We start from the raw sequence: 16,729 nt of genomic DNA, 5'->3' as shown, positions 1-16,729 counted from the left end.
GACAAGCTCTAGCAAACTTTGTCATGGAGCTCACTGGGCTCCAAGACATTGAACCGATAGAAGAGCCTGAACCTCGAATCTAAACTCCCTCTTGGAAGTTGTTCATAGATGGCTCTTCCAACGAGCACAATGCTGGAGCAGGTGTGATGGAACATTTCATCGAGTATTTGAAGCATGGAGTACTGCCGATGAACAGAAACAAAGCAAGAGCCCTCCAGAGGCAATCGACTCGGTTCATCCTGGTCGACGAAATTTTATAGAAGGGGGTACTCAATGCCACTCTTAAGGTGTGTTACAAAGGAAAAAGCCAAAGAATCAATGCGAGAAGTCCATGAAGGTTTCTTCGGGGATCATGCTGGGGGGCAGAGTTTATTGAAAAAGATCCTAAGGCAAGGATACTTCTGGCCAACGATGAATGAAGAATCTATAGATTTTTTTCAAAAGTGTGATAAGTGCCAAAGATTCTCCATGATACCACGAGCAGCCCCTAATGAGCTAAAATAGATGCAAAGCGCTTGGAAATTCACAGTATGGGGGATAGATCTGATCGGGTCTTTGCCCACGGGAAAAGGCAACGTGAAGTATGCTGTGGTTGTTGTTGATTACTTCACAAAGTGGGATGAAGCTGAGCCACTTGCAACAGTAACGACCAAGAAGGTTCTGGATTTTTTGGTCAAGAACATTGTGTGTCACTATGGGTTGCCGTGAAAAATTGTCTCAGATAATGGCACATAGTTTGACAGCGATCTGTTCACAGATTTTTGCAACAGGCACGAGATTATAAAGAGTTTTTCTTCACTAGCTCAGCCACAAGCAAACAGACAGGTTGAGGCTGTCAACAAGACACTGAAGGATACACTGAAGAAAAGGCTCGAAGAAGCAAAGTGAGCATGGATAGAACTGCTACCTGAAGTCCTTTGGTCGTATAGAATGTCCCACCGAACTGCAACAGGCCATACTCCATTTTCCTTGGCCTATGGGTATGAAGCTATGTTGCCTGTTGAATTAGATCTACCATCGCATCGAAGGTTGGCATACAATCAAGACGTTAATAGTCAATTATTGATGGAATCTCTAGATTTGGTCGATGAAAGGCGCGAGCAATCTCAACTCTGAGTAGAAGCTTACCAGCAAAAGGTCGCTCGGTATTTCAACTCTAAAGTACGCGAAACAAAGTTTAATCTGGGAGATTCGGTACTTCGAAGAGTTTTCCTCAACACCCGCGATCAAGCTGTTGGACTGCTTGGACCTAACTGGGAAGGACCATACCAAATCGAAGAAGTCCTTTGACCAGGCACCTATAAACTTGTTCGCTTAAATGGAGATCTCATTCCTCGTTATTGGAATGGAGAACACCTACGCAAGTATTATTAATAAAAAGTTCCTTTTAATGAATTGGCTTGTATTGATTTCACTTTTTACAAGTTTATGAACAAGGGTTAGTCAACTATATGACTAATCGCTTATAAGTGTAGGATCAAATTTTTTATCACTCGTACATACACGATTGTCTATTTATTATGAGACTCTTGTGGCTGCTGGTCGACTGTGGCCCCATAATCTTCATTAACGCCCTCAATGCATGTTTCCAAAGATATATCAGGGGATCCCTAAGCCTTCTCCTCCTCTTCCATGCAAGCAATGCACTTCACCAGCTAAGCCTGCCTTATATGGTCTGGTAGATAGGTAAAGTCCGCCTTGGGGTCGCTTTTCCAAAACATATAGAAGCACTGGAACACCACTCCCTCATACTTCTCTAGGTTGCGGGCGTGGGTCTCCTTGAGGTCGGCAGTTTATTTACGGCTAATCTCCAACTCCGTTTGAATTTTGTTGGCTTCCTGATAGTTTATCAATGAGGCCTCCTTATACCTCTCCTTGGAGGCAGTGACTCTGGCAACTGACTCCTCCTTCTTCTTTAGTTCCTCCTCGAGCTTGGCGATCTTAACCTCAGCTGCTCACAACTCCTCAGCATGCTTGGCCTCGACCACATTGTGCTTCTCAGCGAGCCTTTCCACGACCGCCTTGATCTCTTCAGCATGCTTGGAGATCATCTCTTCCAAGCGGTGCCAACTGCTACTCACGGTCAGAGTCCCCTGCGATTAGAGAATAAAAATTATTAAAAAGGTTGTTAGTATTAATTAAAGAGATAAGCAATCTAACCACTGTGAAAGTGGTGAGTTACAGTGAGTAGTTTGTTCAACGCGTGACTAAAGAGCTGGTCGATCGACATGGTGTGAGCACTGCTGAAGGATTCCAAACTGCGCCGAAGTCTGGACAGTTTTTTGAGACTGTCGCTGGCTGAAGTGCAGGCAGAGCTCAGCATAGCCTCAACCAGAGTTTTATCTGGCTGAGGAGGAGGACTTGGGTTTGCGGGAGCTGGAGGATTTTGGTCGGTTGGAGTTGAAGGATTCTGGTCGATAGGACCTGGAGGAGGAGTCATCTCTTTTAAGGGAGTTGGTACAGGAGGGTCCTCCGTCCGAGCCCTTTTTGTAGAATGGTCACCACAGCCTTCTCCAGTTTGACGCCAGTTTGACTTTTTCCTATTTGCAATAGTTGTGGTAGTGGGATTGGTGTACAAATCGAATGCCTTTTCAGCAAGCATGTCTGTAAAAAAGAAGCATACGACCAGTCAGGGAAAGTTGTCATGCAAAAAAGACAAGGAGATGGAGAGAAAATATGTTATAAGTAAAATACCCGAGCTACAACTACTGGTCATTACATTATCTATTGTACTACTGCTACATTCACTCTCTACCTTGAAGAAGTCTGAATTTAAACTAGTCGCGTATTTAAATTTGCCATCCCCGTCAAATAAATGACAGGGAATAGGCAAACTATCTAAGAGTGAGAAGTCAGTATCGTTCTCATCCGAGGAATCAAGTATGGGCTTGGGGTGTGCAGGAAGTTTCTGCTTGCCTTTCCCATGTTGGGCAGGGACATCAACTACTCTTGGAGTGCTGGAAGGTTCCCTGATGGTCACTCCTGCAAGCTTCCTCCTCGGGGGTTGTGACACATCCTAGTGCTGCTCGAGAACTTCTCCCCCAGTAGCACTTCCTGCTGTTGATTCCCTCACATCCTGGTGAGGTGCAAGAAGGTCGACCATCCAGGTTGTTGGCGACTAGGTCTGCTGTTAGGAAGTACTCCTGGAAGTACTTTCCCACATTGGACTTATGGGTAGTGTCACTCAGGAAGTAGCGAGCAGATTCCTGAAGGTAGAAATGGAATAACCCCGTGTTGTTGTGGTTGGGGTTAGACTTAAGATCAAACAAGTAGTTGATCTCATGTGGAGTAGGTACAAGCCACTTCTTGTGGTTGTAGAGGATATAGAGGGCAGAGGCAAGGTTGCCCCTGAAAGAATGGATATAGAGGCAAGGTTGCCCCTGCCTCGATGTGATACCTCGACCAGGCGCTGAAGGCGCCCACAGGCAGGTTTGCCCGCTGGTCGGACGAAGGCTTGATGAGGGTTATCCCAGGAAGGCTGTACTTCTTGAGATAATTGGTTACCATCCTAGCTGTAATAATGCTAGGAGGTGCTTCGTACCATTCGACCTCCGGCCTAAGGACGTCACGAGGTCAGGCTTTGGTTTGAAATTTTAGCGGGGAAGTGTTTGTAGGTTGAGGATTGGTCAGAGGAGTTTCAGCTCGAGGGCCAGGTTTATTAGCAGAAGGTTGAGTTGTTTTCTTTTTTCTTTGTGCAATGGATTTTATGCGATCCATATTGGTTGAGCTGGTTGAAGGTCTGTTTGTGGGGTTGTGTTGAGAAAAGGGAATTTCTATGAATGGCAGCGACGACTGTTCTTGATCTTCGAACAATAGTGCGAGCAAGTCATCGTCGATCGGCATCTCACCTCCCCAGAGGTCGTGCATGAAAATCTGCGAACAAAGAAGGGGAGATGAGAATCTATAGCAAATAGACTAAAAAAATGGAAATGTTGGGATAACGTTGCTCCTGTATAAAAGTTAAGCCTTTATACGACCAGCAACATTCTAACATAAACACTAAATAGCATGCGAACATCTTGGAAAACAGATTAAAAAGCAAAACCGAAAAGTTTTTCAACTCTGAGAGAGGGCGGGAAAAACCCAGTTTTTCCGAGTGCTTAAAAATCAAATATTTGATTCGATTTTGCGCCCTAAATTAGTAATCCTAACTCCCAAACCAATTCCTAAGCCTCATTTAGTGTTTTCTCTCTATTCTATCATGTTACAACCTACAAGCACGATTACCCCAAATAATTTTTTTTCTTTTTTTTTTTCAAGAACATTCGGAAACTTAGATACCAACAAGTCAGAAAACTCAAGGGATAACTATTGTATGGCATCTCAGAAACAAAGAAGCTCAAGAGACTTACTTGGATAAAAATTGATACAAATTCATGAATGTTGATTCGAGAGGCTGGAAAGATACTCCATAGATCACCGAAGTCGTCTGAGTTGTTTGGGTTCTTCGTGCTTCGTTCTTCAATGTTCTTGAGGAAAAAAGGGAGAGAAAAAAGTAAAAAGTGAAATTGAAGGATCATTTATATTGATCGAGGCACGGTTAATAAGGTAATGATGGGGGATCATTGGGAAACTGCAATGACATGATTGGTTACCTTTTTCGAAAAGGCATTCACGGCTCTGACAGGTTTGACAGGTCACACGGAAGGTCGATCGTTTAAGTTTAGTTTATGCTAGTCGTAGTAAAATAAACTTGGGAGGCAAATGTTTACCCAAAACTGGACTACCTGATGACGAGGCATGATTGATCTACACGTGGAATGCATGTGTCTATTTTAAGTGAGCGTTTCCTACTTAGCCATCGACCAGGAGATCATTGGCTTATCAAGTATCATAATTATGGGCGACCAGCCTGGTTGCATAATTATACTCAGTTATTTCCTTCAAATTGCAATCTTGTAATTATGTATTAGTTGTATTTTTCATTATTATTATGATACGCTTGTATTAAGTGTGATTAAGGCCCATTGGCCCATGTAGACCTCCTTGAACCTATAAATAAGAATCAAAGGGCTCAAGAGAGGGGACTTTTGATTTTCGAACATTTGGCTTGAGAACGCTTGAGTTGAGAGATTCTAAGAGAGAAAAAGAGTGTAGTTATCCATCACAATTATATTTATCTGAGATTCAGTGAAACTCGTGAACCCTAGTTCATTGATAACTGTTCTTGGAATACTACATCAATAAGAACACTAAGTGGATATAGCTTATTACCATTATATTGGGGTCGAACCACTATAAATTGTTTGTGTCATTTATCTTTTCATCTGGATTTCTTCTCATTTTCTTCTTATTTTATACCGTCTATCTTCGTTGACCAATTTGAGGGTCAACACCACCTACACTAACCTGATAGGTACACGGAAATATATCTTCTGGCAAACTATAATCCCCACGACTCTGATTGGGCCTGCTTGAGAGTGGTTCAAGAAGTACAAAAAACATTCGATAAGCTCTTGGAAAAAGCTGTCTTTCGAGTTAAGGAAAGTGTTCTGAGCTTCAAAGACAGCCCGCGTAGAGGCCAAATCATTGGCCAACGTAAAACAAAAACCTGGTGAATCCTTGAAAGCATATCTGAGCAGATTCTCCAATGTTGCAGCACAAGCTAGAGACAGAAATGATAGTTCCCAGCTCATGGGGAGGAGAACAGGAATCCTGGTGGGAGGCAATCTAAATAAGGAAATCTAGTGGAAAGAAGTTAAAAGTGTAGATGAGTTCTTGGCCTGAGGTCAGGAGTGGATAAACCTGAAAGAGGCGCGATCTGTTGTCATAGGAACCAGCAAGGCCCTTATTCATCCCACTGGAGCAGTGACAGGTGTTCCAGCTACCACTCAACCTGTTACCCAGAATAACCAAGCGAAAAATAGAAGAGAAAAGGGAATGCTGAGGGCGACTAGAACGTCACGAAGAAGAACAAATCCGGGGAAAAATTCAAGCCCATCTATGCCACCTACACTAACTTGATGGATACACGAGAACATATCTTCCTGGAAAACTCTAATTGCCTTCCGTGGAAGAAACCAGGATCTTTAAGGCATCAGAGGGTGAAGAAAGATCCCTCAAAGTTTTGTTGATGCCATAATGACATCGGTCATAATATCGATGATTACCGACAGCTGAATGATGAGATTGAGACTCTCATTCGGGCTGGACTGTCAGCCCATTATGCTTGAAATCAAATTGCTCCCAATCTACCTACCAGGCAAAATTCTTGTCCAGCTATGAAATCTCCGATAGGTTAGCCTAGGACTCAGGTGGATCAGACGAATTAGAATTAGGTCGACCCTCCCCCAATATTAGGAGGAGATATAACTACTATTGCCAGAGGGCCTCATTTAGCGGGCACGAACAACGAAGCCCGAAAGAGGTAAATCCAGATGCTGAAAACTCATAATGGTGTGGAATTTATCCCGGAACATCGATTATCAAAACAACAACGGTTGGAAAAACAACCAATCATTTCACGGAGGAGGATGCTAGCCACGCTTAATTCCCACATAATGACCAGCTGGTGGTAACCGTGCAGCTCACTAATCAAAGGGTGCAATGGATATTGGTAGATAATGGAAGCTCAGTAAATGTACTTTTCAAGTCCACCCTAGAATTGATGGGATTGTCCGTGACCAATCTCAAGGAAACCTCAATGACATTGTATGGATTTTCAGGTGAAGCGATGGAAGCCATAGGAACAATCACACTGGTGGTTATGCTAGGAGATGATGTACGAACTGGTACTAGGATACTTGATTTCGTGGTAATTGATTGTCCACCTACGTATAATGCGATTTTGGGACGACCCACACTGATGGTTTTTGAAGCCATCACATCGATCCGACACCTGGCAATGAAGTTCCCCTCTGCCTCGAGGATAGGCACAGTACATGGAGACCAGCTCACTGCTCGAGAATGCTACAACGTAGCCATGAAGGGAAAGTCACAACCAGGCAGCATGCAATGGTAATAAATGAAGGAGGTGACGAGTCCCAAGTAATGGATGTTACCCATGGGGCGGAAGAGCCACAGGAAGGATAAAATGAGGTCGCAAAATAGAATGACATTGACCCGTGAATAGGCAAGGATAGATCTGAGCTAAAAGTAGTAGAGGAGCTCAAAGAAATCAGTATCAACCCAAAAACACCTTCAAGAGTTGTAAAAGTTGGAAAAAATCTTGAAGCTGAAAGGAAGGAGCTGGTTTAATTCCTGAGGAAGAACCTGGACGTCTTCGCCTGGTCGGATGAAGATATGGTGGGGATCAGTTCGAGTATAATATTGCATACTTTGAACTTGGAGAAGAATGTGCTTGCAAAATCCAAAAAATGAGGGCTTTTGGGGACAATACGGTTGGAAGCATTGGAAGAAGAAGTAGCTCGCCTACTCAAATGCGGCTTTATCATGGAAGCAAAATACCCAATCTAGGTTGCTAACCTCGTTCTGGTCCCAAAGCCAAATGCGAAAAGGAGAACTTGCATTGATTTTTTTGATCTCAACAAAGCTTGTCATAAGGACTGTTTTGCATTACCAAGAATTGATTAGTTGGTAGACGCCACAGACGGTCACAAGTTCATGTCTTTCATGGACGCGTATTTTGGATATAACCAGATTGCGATGAACCCTACAGTCATACCAGCTTCATGACCGAGCATAATGTATACTGTTACAAAGTTATGCCATTCAGGCTGAAGAATACTGGTTTACATACCAACGATTAGTCAACAAAATGTTCGCTAACTAGATCGGGAGAAATATGGAGGTGTATGTCGATGATATGCTTGTTAAATCAAAGAATGTCAGTAACCATGTATCTGACATGGAAGAAAGTTTTGGCATATTAAGGAAATATGACATGAAGTTGAATCCACAGAGTACACTTTTGGAGTTTCGCGGGAAAGTTTCTAAGGTTTATAGTCAACATAAGGGGGATAGAGGCAAATCTAGAGAAAATTTGGTCATTAATTGAAATTCCTTCACCTAGGACGCGTAAGGAAGTACAAAGTCTAGCTAGAAAGGTGGCCGCCTTAAACTGTTTCATTTCAAAATCCACTGACAAGTGTCTCCCATTTACAACTTACTCAGAGGAAACATAAAGTTTGAATGGACCGAAGATTGCGAACAGGCATTTCGTGACCTGAAAGCGCATTTAGTTGGACCCTCCATACAATCAAAACCCATGGCCAGGGAATGTTTGTTTCAATATCTAGCCTTGATGAAAAATGCGGTCAGTGCAGTGTAGTTCGAGAAGAAAATCGGACACAGAAACCTGTGTATTATGTAAGTAAAAGACTTCTCGGAGCTGAGTCTCGGTATCCATTGATAGAAAAGCTCGCGTTCTGTCTTATTTTGGCTTCAAGGAAGCTCATGCCATATTTCTAGTGCCATTCTATCAACATCTTAACCAACCAAACTTTAAGGCAGGTTTTACAAAAACCTGAAACATCGGGACCTTTACTGAAATGGGCCATCGAACTCAGCCAGTTTGAAATATTACATATGCCATGGACAGCAATCAAAAGTCAATCCCTCGTTGATTTTGTGGCCGATTTCACAAGTTTTCAGGACGAGCTAATAAGGGAACTGGTGCAGGAATTGTGGAAAATCTTTGATTATGGATCATCTAATGAGAATGGATGAGGAGCTCGGATAATTTTAATCTCACCTGAGGGCCATCGATTCCATATAGCTCTCAAGTTCGGATTCAAAGCATCCAACAACGAAGTCAAATATGAGGCCTTATTGGCAGGGCTAAGGGTGGGGAAAGAGCTAAAGGCAAAGACCATCCAATGTTATAGTGATTTTCAGTTCATTGTCAATCACATATTGGGAGAATACCAAGCTGGTAGTATGAAAATGGTGGCCTACTTAGCCAAGGTTAAGGGCGAGTTGTCTGAATTCGAGTTTAGCTTCGTTGTACAAGTACCCTGCGAGCAGAATTCCAATGCTGATGCTCTGGCTCGACATGCTACCATAAAAGAGGCAGATACATTGAATGTAGTTCTGGTTGAATTCTTGAAAAGCCTGCGAATAATAGCAGAAATGGTTGAGGTCGGAATGATTGACATAAAACTGATCTGGATGACCCCCATAGTGGAGTATCTCACAACCAAAAAGTTACGTGACAATTAAAAGGGCACAAGAAAGCTGTTGTATCAAGCTCTGTGATATGCTATGGTTAAAGGGATTCTATATCAACGAGGGTATTCACTACCTCTCTTACGGTGTGTTCTGCCCGAGGAAGTGCAGACTATCTTGCAAGAAATACACGAAGGCTTCTATGGAGACCATGCTGGGGGAAAACCTGGCTCTGAAGGTACTGAGACAGAGCTATTTTTTGCCCACGCTGACAAAGGACTCAATCTCGTATGTGCAGAAATGTGACAAATTCCAATCCTTTGCCATAGTTTCCCGAGCTGCTTCTGTCAAGCTATCCATGATCTCATCCCCTTAGCTGTTTGCAATATGGGGAATCGACTTAGTTTTTTCTTTGCCGACAATGGAGGAGTTCGGTATGCTGTTGTCGCTATCGATTACTTCACGAAGTGGGTAGAGGTTGAACCTCTGGCAACCATCACCTCGAGGAAAGTCCTGGATTTTTTTGTAAGAAACATCATATGTCGATTTGGGCTCCCAAAAAAGATTGTGTCTGACAACAGAACTCTGTTCGATAGCAATCTCTTCACAGAATTTTGTGAAAAATATGGCATAACCAAGAGTTTTTAATCGGTAGTGTACCTGCAGGCCAATGAAAAGGTCGAGGTCATAAACAAGACCGTGAAGGCAAGCATGAAGAAACGATTAGATGAAACCAAGGGATTATGGCCCGAGTAGCTCCCGCAGGTACTCTAGGCTATCGGAGCTCACATCGAACCTCCACGGGACATACCCCTTTTTCTCTAACATTTGGAAGCGAGGCTATGCTCCCGATTGAGGCACTGGTGACGACCCACAGATAGAAGACCTTTGATCAGGATCAGAATCGCGAGCTACTTAGTGATCCATTGTTCTAATCGAAGAAAAACAAGAGGTATCACAGTTATAGCTCGCCCATTATCAATATAAAATCACTCGTTATTTGAATTCAAAGGTGAAAGGATGCACACTCAGATTAGGCGATCTGGTTCTCTTGAGGGTCTTTTTAGCAAGTAAAGCTTCCAAGGACGGTGTGTTAGGGACAAACTGGGAAGGACCATACCAGATCGTGGAGATCCTGCGTGAATGGACTTTCAAGCTAGCCCTACTAAGTGGAGAAATAGTTCTGTGGACCTGGAATGCCCTACACCTAAAAAATTATTATTAATAATTGTGTTGTCTTTAATGCTTTCAGAATTACTATTAATGTAAGGCTTATCTATAAAAGACGTTTCATTTGAATAACAATTGGATTATTACGTAATCAATTTTATCGTTTTATTATCACGGGCTCACTTTGTAGAAGCAACCTAGAACATTTTTAAGTTCTGGTTGCTTGGGGGCGCATAACCAAAGAGAGCTTTTAAAAAGAGTTCAGCCTATTCGGATGAAATTTGAAAATTAGAGTTTGGAAAAATTGATTATTCAACGGCTTTTTAAAGCTCGGATTTTCAAAATTCTGAACACGAAGTAAGTTTTAGAAATTTCTAAAAATGAAACCCCTGGATACGACCAGGTCTGAGGCCTGATTACTAACAGATACAACGTTATTAAGATTACAAAAACCCCTGGATACGACCAAGTACTAGGCCTGATTCCTAATAGGTACAGTGCTATTGAGGTTACAAAAACCCCTGGATACGATTTGGTGCGAGTCCTGATTCCTAACAGGTACAATGCTATTAAGTTTACAAAAACCATGGATACGACCATGTCCAAGGCCTGATTCCTAACAGGTATGCGCAATTAGGTGAACAAAATCTTGGATACAACTAAGATATCGACTAAAAATTAGTTAGTCGAGCTATCAAAAATCTATCCCGATCTAAAGACAAGTCCTAAGATTTCAAGTTTAAAAGAAGCCAAGGATTCACAAACATGAGAGCACAAAAATCTAAGGGGAACATGAATATATCACAAATTAAATATGTATCAAAAAATATATAGTAATCACGAGGAGAAAAAACCTTGACCTGAGCCCGAAGGTGATTGTTTTGGTCCTTAGGGACTTAGTTACAAAAGTGTTAAATAAAAGAAAAAAATCACTGAGGTCCATCAACTCGCTCAGTGGAGGTCACTTCCTCGTCATCCCTTTCAGCAGCATCAGAATCATCAGCAGTCTCGGAGGGTTCTTCAGAGAATCTAATATTTAACATGGAAAGATAAGGTTCCCAGAACCCTCACTGCATGAAGGTGAAGTTCCCATCCTAGTTGAAAGCACAACAATGATAGAACATCTCCTCCATCTGGTTTGATGACTCCATAATCTCTGTCCTCACCCTCCCAGCCTTCTCCTTCGCCTTAGCTTCGACCTCGTCAATCTTCTATTTGAGCTCTTCATTCTCAGCCTGCAGTTGATCCAGGCGACGACTCACCTCCATGACTTGATTCTTAGCCATCCACTCACCTTCCTTTGTAGCTCACTCATTCTCCTAGAGGAAACTAGGGCTGCTTTTGCAGACTACTCACTCTCTCAAGCGGTGCTCAGGGTGGCTTGGATTTCCTCGTCCCTAGCTTTAACACGAGCAATTTTGCAGAGTTAAGCTAGGGCAGACTGCAAAAGGATAAGGCTAGTCAAGGTGAGTTTTTTTTTTTTTAAAAAAAAACTAAAGAGTAAAGAAAAAGAAAAAGTTAGAAGAATGAGAAGGACTCACAGTAAGGTTCGTTCCCATAGCAGACTTGAGGACATCCTCAGGGGTACGCTCCTCCATAGCTCTCAGGTCCTTGGAATTGGCTATGTAGGTATGGCCCACCATATGGCTCGCCATCTCGTAAATAGTTCCCCAAAACACCTTCGGAATCCTGGCCAGGTCGAGTGGCTTTACTGGGATCTGAACAGAGGGAGCATCGCTTTAGATCACTTGAGGAATTGAGGGAGGTACATGTCAAGGAAGAGGAGGCAGAGCTTGCAGAACTGTGACTGTTGTCACTGGAGTTGGGGGTTGAGTCTTTTGTGGCTGCTCCTGGGTGGAGCTAGCACCTTTGTCTTTGACTGGAGATTCGGTGGAAGTCCCAGTCTTAGGAGCATGTTTCTTTCTCAGTTTGGGCCACTTCGCCACAGTTCCATCTCCGACCCTGCCAGCCTTAAAGGCACCCCCATGAGACATCTGGCAAGTCCATCTCTTCACCTGAAAAAGAATGAGCAGAAGATTTAGATACGAAGGATAATTAATCAAAGTAATGGAATGAAAAGAACAATAGTAAGAACCCTACCCACCGAGCTAGAGGAGGAATAAATTACAATCAGCTCGGGGTTAAGGATTGGACTAGGTATAACCTCTAACTCCTGGATTACCTAATGTGGGGGAGAGTCTAAAATTATTACACCCTGAGTCCTAGGGGGTCCAGGTTCTTCCTCCGGGCTAGACTCATCTACATACTTCCTAAAACAAGAGGAGAATACACCCTGACACAAGGAAGGCCAGGTCCTACGGTTTGTCCCATACTCCTAAAATATGGAGTACCTAAAGTGGAGAGTGTTGTCAACCACAATGGTACATTTGGGATAGCTATGTTCATAGTGTACCACCAAATGATCCACACACTGAAGGAGTGTTTTGTTTATGTCCGAGTCAGTAGGATGGCGACTAACGAGTTGGTTGGGGTTGAAGCGAACTAGCCTAAAACTGGCATCAACCCGATCTAATTCTCTATATGGGTTACCTTGGCCGGAGGGGCCGGCTGCTGCTCTGGATACAACTTGCTCTGGATCAGGGCCATGATCATCTTAGGAGATCACTTCTTGCACACTAGCGATGCCATATCCTCTTCCTCCTCGGTCTCTTCAATGGCGGGCAAGACTCCTTCAGGAGGGGGAGCTTGGGAATAACAGGAAGTGGACCTCGGGACCTCAAAGCCAGAGTCTGGCCTTTGTTGATCAAGTTGTAGGCCTCCATGGTAGCATCGTTCACAACTTGACGGAAGTCCTTCTCCTTCGAAGGAAAACGCGATAGTGTTTCTTATTGCCCCCAAGGTTCTCAGATCGCTCTGTCATCGAGAATATAGCTACACAAGGAGTGAACTTAGTTAGAATACTTAAAAAAAAAAGTGAAAGTGATAAGAGAGTTCACGTACTGAATTCATAAAGTTAGATTACTTACGAGTGCGGTTAAAGTATCAGTGCTCGTAGTTCTTAAGCCCATTTGAAATGAAGAACTAGTCCGTATAGTCATTTGGGTGGCTGGGGAGGTCGATGACAGATGTTGAATTGGGGAAGCGAGTGGGGTAGTAAAAGTCGTCACCTCACTCCTTTTGATCAGGAATGGCCTTGATGCAGAAGAAATACATAATATCTGCTGGAGTGGGGACCTCCCACGCATTCCTAAGAAATAGATATATTAACTCTGCCAAAAATATATACGAATTTGGGGGGAGCTGGAATGGAGCTAGCTCAATGTAGTTCAGGAAATATACGAATTACTTGTCTAGTGGGAGGAATGCACTTGCCTTTAGGTGTTCATCACTCCAAGCCCCATAGTCATCTTTGAGAGAGGCGCAGCTCCACTCTCCTTCTAATGGAGGTCGGGAAAGGAGGCCATCGACTCCCATCTCAATCCAGTGGCTTAGCAGAATTTTTTTAACTTTCCCCTGTGATGTTATCCAAGACACTACATGCTCGGCCTCAAAGAAAGCATTGGGGTCGACGACAAAATCCCTCTCCACCATAGGGTCAAAATGAGGAATTGGAAAGTTGGACGCGACCTGCTTGCTCTTATTCTTGATTTGAGTAGAGGAGCTCGCAGTGTTTTCATTTGGGGGGCCTATGATCTAGCTTGCCTGACGACAAAGCAGCCTATTAGTTGCGACCTAAGACAATTACTAGCTACCACGATAAAGGTACGGTGATCCGAGGGTTTAAGTGGTTTACTTTTGGTGATTTAAAATTTGCACGAGCTAAAGATGTGTCCTAGCATCAACATGTGGTTCCACGCGTGGTCCTAGGCCATACGCTTTGTATTCGTGAAATTCCCTGATATTTCAGGATTCGTGTGTCAGACTTGTCAGACCCACTACTTTTCTTTTGAAAGCGGTTTATTGCAAAACTGCTTAAGGAATCGTGACCCTTAAGCTACCCAGAATCAAACCTAAAACACTCTCGGCTTCTACATCCAAACAGGTATTCTAATTGAATTACCAGTTACATTTTCTTTGTAAATGCCAGAAAATTTGCCCAGTTTTATGAATACCTTATTTCTAAACAAGCCTAGGCTCATTCATTTAGCCTAAACTGAACGCTATTTTAACTCGAACATGACCAAAACGTGAAACGATATTGAACAAAGAACATTTCTTGAAGTAAAAACTCACTGGAAAATAAAGAAATGAAACATTCAACCCAGGTGAAGAAATACTTACAGCTTATACGTTCGTTCAAATAGAATGTCCATACTTCCACGTGAAGATCCTTGAAAGCTTCTGAAAGTTTGAAGGGCGATGAAGGTTTTTGGGAAAAGTTTGAGAGAAAAAGGGAAATTTTGTTTTTGAAAGGAAAGTTTTTTAATGCAAAGGTGGTAAGGTTTAGGTATGATATCCCTATTTATACGTAAACCTTGAGAATTAATTTAGGTATCTGATTGGGACAGCTCGAGATGAAAAGGGAATGATTAAATGAGCCATACGGCGGCAAAAAGTCGACAGGATAATCGTCACAGTCCTCGAAACCTGGAATGACGCCAATGACACATGGCCGACACGATTTTACATGGAACAAACCTTCCTACTATGCATGTCAAAAAGTGATGACATCAAGCAGGAGCAGTAGCTTGGGGGGCAAATGCTATACCCTAAAAATTAGCACGAGTCTAGTCATCCAGTTAGGGGTACAGTTGCTAGATAAACTTATGGAAAAGCAGCCAAGTAGAACCTCTGGTTAACAATGATGTGAGCAGCTCAAGCTGGGACTTGGCAATATGACTTCAGGTTATTACCAAATCGCCTCTTAGGATAACAGTCTAGTTCGAGACATATAGTGGCCAGATCCCCCTTTGGGCGCTTTGAAGTTAATACGAACTAAGCTTCGGATAATCTTTGATCACTAGATCGATGAAGATAGTCAGCTTGTTGAAACCTGGTCAGAACACATGCTGAAGGATCTAGAGAGACTTGGAGGCTCTTTATATGCTCATTAATGCCCATGCTATATTTCATATTTATCATTTATTTTTTGAGATGGCAGGAGTATATTCTATTCTTTTATGCAATCATATCTTAATATAAATGAGAATAATATGTATTAAATGTATACTATATTTCTTCACATGGTTACCCAAACCTGTCAATGAAATTCCACTATAAATAACAGGGATAATGGACAGGAAAGGGGACGACCTTTTGTATTACTGAAACTCTGCAAAAATTGTGAGAAAAAATCAATAATATTGTCTCGTAGACTAGGTGGATTTTAACCACTGAACCACGTAAAATTGTGTGTGTACGAATGGGTTCTTATCAGATCATTACGATTCAGAAATAAGCTCTAATATCCTAATTAGATTTCTAAATCTACTGTTGGCGAAAAACTGCATCAACAATACTCATTAGAAACATGCTAGGTTAATTGGTTAAATTGAGAAGTTGTCTTGAGTTTTTATAAATGATAATTTGATGATACATGAAGGTTATGGTTTGCGCATTTTGTTTTTTTTTAAAAAAGTCATGAATTAAAGATTAATTTCATGTTAATTATGCTTGCTAATTTTGTTTTCATGGTGAAACAATATTTTAAAATGCACATGTGATGCCTCTAGTGATATTTGATTTTAAATAAATAAAAGGGTATTTTATTTCACATTTAAATGGTGTTTTTATCAAATTAACACATGCTGATTTTTGTGAAGAAAATATGATTTTATTCCATGTTTGTGATTTTGAAAAAAATTATTAGTTGCTGGAATTTTTGATTAAAAATAAGACGTGTCTTTTAAATGAGATAAATAATATAAGTGCGTCAAATAAATTGTGCCATAAGTTATGTATATGTATAAGTGATATTTTAAAAATTGTAAATATAAATTTTTACATTATTATTTAGGTGTAGTTTTTTTTATTTAAATGAGAAAAATATTTTGGTATAAATTCACTTATGATCTTTAAACAAAATAAATAGTTGCTGAAACTTTGAGTTATTAAGCTCAAATAATTATTTTGTTTAAAATTAATGGGTCTTACACCTAACAATTCATGTCTTAGACAATATAACTGAAAATACATTTTTCCCACACTTAAATTATAAATTCTCACATTTAATCATGTAATTTTATTAATTTAGAAAAAAAAAAGTTATTTTCTAAAGGAAACAAGAAATTTACTAAGTATTTCTAAAAGACTACAAATTTTGCTATTTTATATGCTATTTAAAATAATAAATGGAATTAATATTTTATGAGAAATTAGGAAAAGGATAAATGAATTGTTTTTATAAAGTAAAAAATAATGTATTAAATGATTTAATCAAACTTTGGGATGTAAAGAATCAAATAATGGTAAAGTAAGAATGTTGGTGAATTTTAGTTGAAAAAAGCAAGAAATAAGGATGCAAGAATTGTCGTTTTAAAACATTACATTCTAACAACACTCCCACGTATGCATGTCAGATGCAAATACATTT

This window comes from Humulus lupulus, chromosome X, assembly GCF_963169125.1.
Source record: "Humulus lupulus chromosome X, drHumLupu1.1, whole genome shotgun sequence".
NCBI classification, from domain to species: domain Eukaryota; kingdom Viridiplantae; phylum Streptophyta; class Magnoliopsida; order Rosales; family Cannabaceae; genus Humulus; species Humulus lupulus.
The sequence above is the reverse complement of the archived record's forward strand: the minus strand, read 5'-3'. Positions refer to the sequence as shown.